Here is a 12,095-nt window from a genome sequence, read left to right on the forward strand (position 1 = left end):
CCCTTTGTGGATCGGATCGCGGATATATGCTCTACATCCGTGTATCCGATCCGCGGATCCGCAGATCCGCACTATAATAATTAAAAAATAAATAAATATATATGTTTGGTATTATATTTACTTGTTTGTATGTTTTAGTTAGTAATTATTATTCATATATTGTATTATTTTATTTTTGTTATTTAGAGAGAGTTTGATTAAAAATATTTTAGAAATAAATAAGTTTAAAAGTATGAAAGAAATATCTTTATCGAATTCTTTTACATAGAAATATGATTAAAAAGAGAAGGTTTAATTATGCGGATATATCTGATATCCGATCCGATTCGATCCGCAAATGTGCGAATCGGATCAGATCGGATCCGGCACTAAAAAGTGCGGATATCATATCCGATCCGATCTGATGGAAATTGTGCGGATCGGATCGAATTTTCGGCTATATCCGATCCGATCCGATCCGCGGACACCCCTAAACATCTCCGAGACCTTAACTATTTTCTCATATTGTTTTCACACTAACTTGTTTATTACTTTCTTTATTTTATTGCTTATTGTTCTATTCGAATTGCACACACCAAACCCCTTTTTCTGATTCACCTGACTAAGTCAACAAGACAACCATTTCTTGATCAATCCGACAATCCTCGTGAGATCGACCCTCACTCACCTGAGGTATTACTTGGATGATCCGGTGTACTTGGATCGACCCTCTCAATTTGCGCACCAAAATTTTGGTGCCGTTGCCGGAGATTGTTTGTGATTGACAACTACCAGTTGTCTTATCGCTTAGATTAGGTATTTTTTAAGTTTTATTTAATTACTTTTTGCTTTTTAATTTCCGGTTTTTAATTTTATTCCTTTTTCCTTATTTTCGCATTCTGCTTATTTATTTTCATATAATTTTGAATTTTAAGTTTGGTGTCCTGTTAGGGTTTTTTCTGTTCTTTTTATTTTTGAAAAATTTTAGGGTTATTTTCTTTTTTCTAGTTTTCGATAATTTTTGAGTTATTTTCTCGCTTTTTGTTTCGAATTTTTTTTTAGGTTAATTGCTTACTTAGTTTTACTTTATTTCTTTTATATAGGATATCTCACTGGGAGTTCTCTATACTCTGACATAGAGACTCCCACCTTTTTTCTTGTTTCTTATTTGTGTATGAGCAGGAAAGCTTGATTTTGATCTTGAGCCTGAGAGAACCTTGAGGCGGCTCTTGCAACAAAATAAAGCATACAAATCCGGAGAGAATCTCAAGGAAACCTTTGAAAAGGAAGTTGAAGAGCCCACCATGGCGACTAATGGTGAAAACGAGAATGTTGGGGAGCAAGCACGGAAGGTGCTTGGCTCATACACTGCACCAACGCCTGACTTCTATGGATGCAGTATAGCTATACCTGCTATTGGTGCAAATAATTTTGAGCTCAATTTTCAACTAGTCACTCTGGTGCAATAGAATTGTCAGTACCATGGACTCCCGCAGGAGGATCCCAATAAATTCATCTCTGGACTTTCTGCAGATCTGTGACACTGTTAAGACAAATGGAGTGAACCCGATGGTCTACAGGCTCATGCTCTTCCCTTTTACTGTGAGGGACAGAGCAAAGCAATGGCTTGACTCTCAACCCAAGGAGAGTCTGGACAAGTGGGACAAGGTAGTCACTGGATTTCTGACCAAATTTTTTCCACTTCAGAAGCTGACCAAGCTTAAGGTAGATGTCCAGGCCTTCAGACAGAAAGATGGAGAGTCCCTTTATGAAGCCTGGGAGAGATACAAGCAGATGATCAGGAAGTATCCTCTTGACATGTTTTCTGAGTGGACCAGGCTACAGATCTTTTATGATGACATCTCTGAGATGACCACTTCTGAGAGGAACCATGTGAACACTGGGACGACTAAAAAAAAAGGAGTCATGGAGGTGGATACGCTGGATGCCATTTTGGCTCAAAACAAGCTCATGTCTCAGCAAATTAGCATGATCTCTCAACACTTGATCGGATGCAAGTTTCTGCTGTCAACCCTCAAGAGGCATCATATGACATAGAAGCTATACTCAAGAGGACGCCTGTGGCAATGCTCAAGCCACCACAGAGCAAGTTAGTTACATGGGAAACTCCTCCAGAAATCCTAACAATGATCCCTATTTGAACACTTTCAATTAGGGATGGAGGAATCACCCTAATTTTGGGTGGAAAGAGCAACTATTGAGGCCCCAACAAAGCTTCAAAAATAACTAGGGCAGATCTAATCAGAACAGGTTCAATAACAGGCAGTTCTAGCCATCTCAGTAGTAGCAGGAGACCTCAAAACACAACCTCTCTGACTTGGCTACAGTTGTCTCTGACCTTTCCAAGACCACTCACAGCTTTATGCAAGAGACACAGTCTTCAATTTGGAACTTGGAAGTGCAAGTGGGTTAGTTGAGCAAGAGGATACCTGAGAGACCTCCCAATACTATTTCAAGCAACACAGAGGTAAATCCAAGGGAAGAATGCAAGGCCCTGACCATGGACAAGGAGGCCGTGCCTGAAGAGAAGCATGTTGTTGAGGAACTGAAAGAGAAAGAAGCTCAAGAAGAGACTAGAAGTACATTGATGCATGCCCTAGTGGTGGTGAAAGAGCCTGAAGGACAACAACCTCAGAAATTGCAAGAGGAGACTAAGGATGAGCAACTCACTCAATTCTCGGAAATATTTAAGAAGTTACGAATCAAATTCTTTTTCCTGAGGTGTTAGAGAAGAAGTCTCCCTATATGGCCTATTTGAAAAGCGTATTCTTTGAGAAGAATGCCTTAAGGGAAGATGAGACTGTTGTATTGACCAAAGAGTGCAGTGCACTGGTACAGAAGAAGCTACCTCTGAAGATGCTGGATCCTGGAAACTTTCTAACACCCTGCACCAAAGGGACCATTACATTCGAGAAGGCACTGTGCGACCTTGGGTCAAGCATAAATCTAATACCTCTCTCTGTGATAAAAAAGCTGGGGATCCAAGAGGCGCAACCCACAAAGATCTCACTAGAGATGGCGGACAAATCCCTGAAGCGGGCATATGAATTGGTGGAGAATGTCTTAGTAAAGGTTGAAGACTTTTACCTCCCTACAGACTTTGTGATACTTGATACGGGAAAGGAGAAAGATGACTCCATCATCCTAAGAAGGCCATTCCTACCAACTGGGAGAGCCTTGATTGATGTGGAGAGAGGAGAGTTAGTCCTGAGGATGCATGAGGACTATATGCTATTCAAGATTTTTAAACCTCTTCCACTCTCTAAAGGAGGTACTTCCGTGCAGAGTTTAGAGCTTCAGCCCTCCCACTTGGTGAAAAGCCATACAGTACCCCCTGACATCAAACCTAAGTTTGGTGTTGGACATTCACCACCCACCGTTGATGGAGGAGGCCCCAAAAATAAAGTACCCAAAGGCTGGAGGAATAAGAATATTCCTACTGAGGACTTCTCACCTGGCATGAGAGTAGTCTTCACTCAGAGTCCAGTCAAACCACACACTGTGAATAGAATCCTATCTCTGGAGCATGTTGAACTAATTCATAAGAGCACAGAGAAGAAGTTCACTATGAGGGGTGAAGATTTGAGCCCATATGGTCCTCCTCCTTAGAGGAGCGGCCCGTCAAGCTAATGACAGTAAATAAGTGCTCGTTAGGAGGTAACCCAATCATTAGTATCCTTACATTTGCTTTTTCAATTTTAATTTTAGTTTTATTTCATTTCATTTTATTCTTCATTGTTTCTTATAGTTTTCCTAGTTTTTCTAATGTTTGTGATCATGTGTAGCGCTTAGAACTGAAACAGGAACATTTTGGCGAGAAAACAGCACACACTGGAGATGACATACTGCTGGCGCTAAATGCCAGGGAGGGCGTTTAGCGCCAAGGGAGGAGGAGTTGGGTTGGACCTTTAACGTCCAAAAGGGAGCACCCACAACAAAATTTTTGCTCCCCCTAGGGCGTTTAACACCTATTACTAGCATTAAACGCTGAATATATATATATATATATTTACCCCCTGCTGGCGTTAAATGCCAGACCAGCGTTTAACGCCCAGAGGGGGGCAGCGAGCATGGAAGGAAGGCTTTGTACCCATGGTTAAACCCCAACCTCAACCACTTTTGACCATAGTTATCAAACCCGGCTCGACCCGTCCATTTCGACCAAAAACCCGGTCACCCGGTCACCTGGTCGGGTCGAGTTACTCGTTGAACCGGTTATGCAACAGACCCGGCCGAACCCGGTTTGACCTGACGGGTTTTTGTAAAATCCGGTAACCCGGTCGGTTAATTTAACCCGGTCCGGGTCATTTTTATTTTTTTTCTTCCTAATACCTGAAACGGCGTCATTTCATAACCCCCCTCCTCCCCTTTCCCTTTCGATGAAACCATATGCCCAAACGCCAAATCTGAGAGTCTAAGTAGAACCCCCCTAACCCTGCCAGTCTCTGTGCTCTCTCCGTCTCTAGCTCTGCAGTCGGAACTCAGTACTCAGTAGTTCCTCTCTCGTCTTTCGCCTCACCTCGACAGTTGTCACTCTCACAATCTCACCGCCTCACCTCGTCGCTCTGTCAGTCTCTCACCTCGTCCACTCTCTTTGGTCGTCATCGCGGTCTCGTCCCACTGCGCTTGCTTTGCTGGCGGCAGAAGCAGACGGAACCGCATCTGGTCCCTCAGGTGGTGGTGGTGGTCATCTTCTTGCTTCTCACGGTCTCTGTCTCGCACCTGGTCTCGATCTCTCCCTTCCATGCGCTCTTCATCGCTGGTAACAGAGGCAACAGATCCCGGTGGGCTGGTCTTCGTTGTCGTCTTCTTGCTTCGAGCCTTGACGTCAGCTTCTCCCTTGCCATCAGCTTTTCCTTCGCGTCAGATTCCTTCGTGCAACCCAATTTGGTGAGTTCTCCCTATTCTTTCTGTTTCAATTTTGTTGCTGCATCACTGCACTTTGATTTTGTTGCCAAAATAATTTGTTGCTAAAAATTGAATGTGTTGCTAAAATTTGTTACTGATTATCATGAACCTTGATTTTGTTAGTGAGTTCCCCCTGTTCTTTCTGTTTTAATTTTCTTGTTTTTTTGTTGCTGCATGAAAGTTATCATAGTTATCATAGCTTAATTTGTTGCTAGAACTCTAGAAGTAGAATTTGTTGTCAGCTGTAAGTTGAATTTGATGCTGAACCTATCATAAATGTGGTTATTGCTGGAAGTAGAATTTGTTACTGGATAACTGACTTGAGTTGAATTTGTTACTGAACCTTCTTGTTGTGTTGCTTAAAAAATGCTAAATCTTTTGTTGCTATATGTTAAGGGATAAGAGATAAGAGAGTTAGTCAATAACAAAATCAGTTTGGTACATTTAGTTAGTGTTTGTTATTCTGATCTCTGATCTTTCTCTCTTTTCCAACTCTGTTATAAATAAAGCTCTTGCATCCCTCTAAGAGGTGTGTAGAATTGATTCATTGATGGAAGAATAAGATGAAGTTAATTCAGTTCACTAGTTTCTTGTACCTCTCTTCAAACTCTTCTTTCTCTGTTTCTGATGTTTTGCATAACATCATAATGCAGTGTTTCTTATGAAAGATATAGATGCAAATCAAAATGAGGAAAATGTTGATCAAGCTCTAAATTTGTCCTATGAAGATATAGATTTCGATTTTAAGATCACTTGGACTTGATTATCGATTATGTTATATTTTGCTTGCTCTTGTTTATTTAAATAGAGAAAGTATTTTGTACTAGAAACTAGTTTATTATCTCTTTTTGCATCATTAGTTGTCTAAAAATTAACATTTGATTATTATTATTATGTTTGTAAAGACTTACATTTTAAGTTTTAATATGTAATTTTAATTTCATTTATATAATTTTATATTTTTTAAATTATGACCGGGTGAATCAGTGACCCACTAGTTGAACCGGTGACCCGGTGACCTGGTCATATGACCAGGTGGATTGCCAGTTCGATTCTGATAACTATGTCTGGCAGAGTTCAGAAAGAAGAAAAACAAGAGAAGTTGATGCTGCCACCTTGGCGCTAAACACCTAAACCCCGGCACCTTTAATCCCCAATTTCAATTCAGGACAGGTGGCGCTAAACACCACATCACCAGCATTTAGCGTCAGGGCCATTGATTTGTGTACAACCATTCTGGAAGGGTGGTGCTAAACACCTAGTCACCGGCATTTAGCGCTGGGAGCGAATTTTTTGGTGGTCCTTGCACGTGAAACAAGTATCACGGAAGGCCTTCTATATAATTTTCAAATCAAATAAATCAATAAAAAATATTTATTTGGTTTTTATTTATGTTTTTAAATTAATTATAATTAGGACTATAAATAGGATAGAGATTCGCTCTCGCAGGATCTTCTCTTCTCCTATTCCTCATTCCGCAATTTACAGTTTTTTACTCCTAGGTTTTTCTCTGAACCATGAGTCACTAAACCTCGTTGTTAAGGTTAGGAGCTCTGTTTACTTTGATGAATTAATAATTATTTGTTCTTATACTCTTGATTAATGCATTGATTGATGTTTAAGAATTGGTTTTGTTCTTTATCCTACGGATTAGTGTGTATTAGAAAATAACTAATCTAAATTGAATTCTTTTGAATCTTGGAAAAATTACATCACTAGAATTAAAGCTTGAAACCCTTTTCCAAAACTCCTTAATTTTCTAGATTTATTGTGATGAGACATATAATCGCATCATTTTTGGGTTCTTAGGGTTTGTGTGACTTATAAATCAGAATTTGAACTTAACCCTCTAATGCAATTGATTGATCAAAGAATTGACGATTAGTTGGATTAGAGGAGATTGAATTACCTAGGAATAGGAATTCAATCACCTAGGATTTACCAGAAACTCAATATTTGCATTATCAAGGTAGTTGACCTTGAATGTTAATCCGAAAATTTAAACATCTCCAAAGCCTTAACTCTTTTCTCATACTATTTTTCTTAACCATTTGCTGTTTTCTTTTCTTAACTCACTGTCTTTTATGCTATTTGACGTTCAAAACTCTTATTTTAACTTGTCTAACTTGAATAATTAATCAACCATTGCTTGCTTAGTCCATTAATCCTCGTGAGATCGACACTCACTCACCGAAGTTTATTATTTGGTACGATTCGGTGCACTTATCGGTAAGCTGTGATTTGAAATTCTGCACCAATACTATGTGTCTTTTTTTTATTTGATAATAATTTAAAAAAAATAATTATTTGTACCCATGAACTTTCTGAATGCTAACAAAAGTACCCATCAAATAAGAAAACTAATATTGTACCCATGAAAGATAGATTCCGTTTGACAAAAATATCCAAACCATAATTTTTTGTTACCTTTTAATAAAATTCTCAAAATTTTCTCTTTTATCTTCAACCTCAACTCTCTCTCTCTCTCTCTATGTCTCCAAAGACCACCATCTTTTCTTTCTGAAATTCACAAATTTTCCAAACTTTCACCATCGTCTCCTCGACCATATCGCTGCTTAGTACCACTATAATGACCCAACTTCTATTATGTCATGATCATACTAGAAGCTAATCGTTACTAATTCTCCTCCCTAATTATTAACTGTTGTTTATTATATGAGCCTGATTCGTTGTTAAAACATTATTACTTTTTTGGGGTAACTTTTTTTAAAGCATTTGGGTTGACAAGAAGAAACATTCATAAATGAAGTCGCAGATAATAACAGATAAAATAGTTATAAGCAACCACGCACATAACAGAAGAATATACGCAAATAAGGATGATGCATGTCTAGCTCTATGCAGGCCACGAGCTCATGTGTCGGTTGACTACCTGCAACCTGACATTACTTAGGACAAGTCCTAGATATGACTTTTCAGTTGCATCAGTTGCATACAAGTCATATGGTCGAAGCCACATTAGTTGACTTAAGTTGTTAAAAGTTGTATGGCCAAAGTCACATTAGTTGACTTTAAGTCGTATGGTCGAAGCCACGTCGGTTGACTTTAACCCCATTTTTTATAGATATGCGTACTTCTAGAAAGTAATTCTCAGTTTGTGGGCGTCCCACTATACATTTGGCACAAAGGCCCAACCAAACATTCACCTTTCAAATTTTCTTTTTTTGTAAATCTTTTCCGGTTTCTTTCTCTATTTTTCATCCTCGTTCACTCCTTTCAGTTACTAGTTCTCAATTCCTATTACTGTTTATCAGATAGCTTTTCCCTTTCTTTGTTCTTTTTAATATCTTAATTAATCTTATCTTCTCCTCTTATCTTATCTTAGGTCTTTTATAGAGAGAACCTCCAAATTTGGAGCTTTAAATTGTCTTTCTACGTCTTTTACTGTAATTATCATTATGTCTTGTTCTTTTACATTAATTTCTTTTATGTCCTTTACCTTTTAAAAATTATATTGACCTTAAACTTTTAAATATATATAGTTCAACCCCTGAATTTTAGTTAATTATATTTTAACCCCTCAATTTTTAACTATTTAAACTTTTACCCTTATATTTTTACTTAATTATATTTTTACCTCTACATATTTTTGAAATTCTCAAAATACCCCTACATATTTTTCAAAATACTCGAAATACCCCTAAAAATCAATTTGACCATTTTGCCCCTAAACTTTTTAGTTAATTTCCAAAATATCCCTAGGCTTTTAAGTTACCATTTTATCCTCAAACCTTTACCGAATTCCTATTGTATCATTAGTGTGAAATTATCATATTATCCTTGCATAATTATGACTAAAACTTGCATGATCTTGTTCATAGTTTTTAGCTTGATTTTAACATGTTTTACAAACTTTTCAATAATCGATTTTTATCAAGTTTTTAACACAACTTTTAGCCATCAAACATACATCAAAATACATCAAACAAGCTTGAATTCAAGCCCTTGAAGTACTGAACAGCCAGCAGATTTGGTGCACTTCAAGGTTCCTTGAATTCCAAACTTGATTTTTTCATGGAAACATGATTATTTTACCATACAATCACTCAATTTCAAGCACTAAAAAATCATTTAACAATCAAACATCAAGAACACAATTAATTCATAATCTAACTCACTTTCTTTCTTGTTTTCAATCAAAAACAATTTTAATTCAAAAATACCATGAAGACCAAACCTTCGTCAAGAATTTATGAAGGATTTTCTCACCTTTTTCAAGCTAAAATTGATAGTTTCTTTCTCCTTAAGGCTTTTAGATATGAATTCTTAAGCAAGAACATAAAAAATATCAAGTTACTTCCATGTTTAACAATGGCCAAAACTTCAATGAATAAGAACAGCAATCATACCTCACTTTACCTTGTAAAATCTGATTTGGATGTGAAGAGGAAGAATAGAGGAATACTTTAATCGATGTGGAATTTTGATTGGAGTTTTAGAAATGAAACGGTTAAGCTTGGAAGCATGGAAGGCACGAAAGCTTTTTTGGTTTTTCTTTATTGTTCATGAAGAAACAAGAAGAAAATGAAAGCTGTCGGTGGCTGCCAAGTGAGGGACATGTAGAGATATAAGGGTGATTCATCAAGTTTAATAATAAAATATCATTAGGGAGAGAACTACTAAAGTTCGATGTATTTGATCACAAGTAATTATACTCCTAGAGTAAATATATGAGCTACTGTATAAATGATACTAGTAACATCATTATCTTAACTATAAAAGATCTATGGGGATGCCTTAGCATAACTAAGTTCATTGAGAGTGCCAGCATTAGTCTGTGCCGATAGATTTTGGACCCGGTTATTATATTATTATTATCATAACATATCTTTATAATAAAATATGATTATCTTAAAATATTATTATAATAAAATATTTTTTTTGCATATTCAAAATCGGCTCGTTAAATGGAGTCTAACCGTGTCAATTGGATTTCAAAATTTCCAACTGAAGTGGCTTGAAAACACAATTTTCTACAAGTTTAGTAATTGATGATATGGCGAGGTCCTTGATGATGTAGTAGAGGTGTTTGATGATGCAGTATCTATGCAGTAGAGGTCCCTGCTTCACTGAACTTTTAGAAAAATTTTATTTTTAAAAAAGGTCCCGTTTTGTCAAAAACTAGGTCGTTACAACCATTGCCTCACCTTCCTCCTCGACCCTCATCACAACCCCTTCACCTTTGCCGCACATGCTTTCTCCCTCATCCACGATGCCTGGTCCATCTTCTTCAACCCTGTCAAGAAGGCCACATACGATGCAGATCTTCGATTGCTCACTTCTAAGGACGCTACAAGCAGTGTGACCGATCCAAATGTGCATAATTGGACTCAAACGACATGGTAGCAATGGAGTCGAGTTTATGGACCACGTGTCCTTACTGTTACATTCTGTATGAGTACCTTAGGGTTTATGAGGAGTGCACCTTGTAATGCCAGAGCTGCCACAAGGGGTTCCAGGCGGTGATGATAATGTTGTCACTATTGAACGGGAAGCACTCATTGTTCTGCAGCTGGGGTTTGGTTAGTTGGTTGTCTTGTAGTTCTTTTCTGTTGTCTTTAGTTTGGCTTATTCTGGTTTTCTGAATATTTTTATTTTTGTATTGATGTTGTTCCTCCCTTTCAATAATGGATCTATAAAAAAAAGACCTGTGTCCTCCACTTTCTCCTTCGCGACGGCACCATTTTTGGCGCCGTTGTTAGTCGTGTGTCGCGTGCAACTATCTTTATCTAATTGCATATCTAGAGAGTTTATATCTTAGTTTGTTGGAGTGTTAATTATGTGACATTGTGAATGGGATCTGAATTCAAAGAGAAAGAGAGAGAGAATGAAGGTTGAAGATAAATGGTGGGTAATTTAAAAATTTTATTAAAAAGTCAACAAAAAATTAGGATTTGAGTACTTTTGTCATACGGAACTTATCTTTTATAGGTACAACAGGGATGGATCCAGAAATTTTAATTTGGAGGAGCCGAATTTTAGATAAACTTTTTTATTATTTTTTTCATTCTATAAAAATAATTAACATATAGTTATTTGAGTTGGTTTTTTAAAAGATTTATCAATATATATATATATATATATATTCATAATTTTATTTTTAATATGACAGCAACATAAAAGAAAGATAACAGTATCAATAGTACATTATAAAATTATAAAATACCAATAATTTATAGCGTATTTTGTTAAAAACTATCATATATCTTATTAATTAAAATTAATTCTTTTAAAATTTTTGAAAATAAATTATAAATTATTAATTATTTAAAAGACACAATACTTTTATAAAATATAAGATATAAGATATCTTTATAAATTTTTTTTTTTAACAACATAAATTTAGAAAAAAAATGAGTATTTTACAAGAAAAGAATATCTAAAGTACATAATATGATTACAAAAATATAACTACGTAAGTCATTATTAATATAATAATATAAATATTAAATGTGTTATATAAAAAAATAAATTAATTTTTCTAAAAAATAGATGTAGAGATTATTATATAAAAATTAATTTGAAAGGTACAAAGACTTGAGAGTATGATATTAAATTGGTTAAATAAAAAATATTAGTGCGTTAAATAATTAAGATATAAATCTATTATATAATGAAAAATAATACATATAAAACTATTAAATTACATAATATTTTTTTTATTTCTTTAAGCACATATCTCATATATAAGTATAGTTTTTTAAAATTTGAGGAGAGGGAGGCGACGAGACCACTACTCTCTCGCTCTAGGTCCGTCCCTGAATATAATGTTAATTTTTTTGTTTGATGGATATTTTTATCAATGTCATCAAAATTCATGGTTGTTTTTCTTAATTTAAATTTTCTACGTATATTACCTTATACATCTATAAAGAACAAATAACTGCAAGCACTATTGATTATTTATACCTAATTGAGAATGATCTAATCTCAAATTGGAATCTATGAAAGTAACAACATATACAAGCTAACCATTACCAAGTATTTCAATTTAGCAATTAATGCTTAGAGAAAGTGGTTTGGAAAATTCTTTTGATGTCAAAAGTTCCAGGGAAAAAAAACTAGCCTATTGTCAAATATCAATGTTTTTCGCATGTGTAGTTGTATTACCTAAGTTTCAAACTAAAAAAATTTAAATAAAATAAAATAAAATAAAATAAAATAAA

General features: G+C 35.7%; 1 long non-coding RNA gene across 1 annotated transcript in view; it reads right to left on the bottom strand.

Moving 5' to 3' along the window:
* Positions 1-9,468, bottom strand: part of LOC140180354 (uncharacterized) — a 33,291-nt gene extending 23,823 nt beyond the window's left edge. Inside the window, exon 1 of the long non-coding RNA XR_011874386.1 lies at positions 9,279-9,468. This is a non-coding gene — a long non-coding RNA (uncharacterized lncRNA). The remainder of the gene's footprint in view (positions 1-9,278) is intronic.
* Positions 9,469-12,095: the final 2,627 nt, after the last annotated feature.

This window comes from Arachis hypogaea, chromosome 16 (genome assembly GCF_003086295.3).
Source record: "Arachis hypogaea cultivar Tifrunner chromosome 16, arahy.Tifrunner.gnm2.J5K5, whole genome shotgun sequence".
Lineage (NCBI taxonomy): Eukaryota > Viridiplantae > Streptophyta > Magnoliopsida > Fabales > Fabaceae > Arachis > Arachis hypogaea.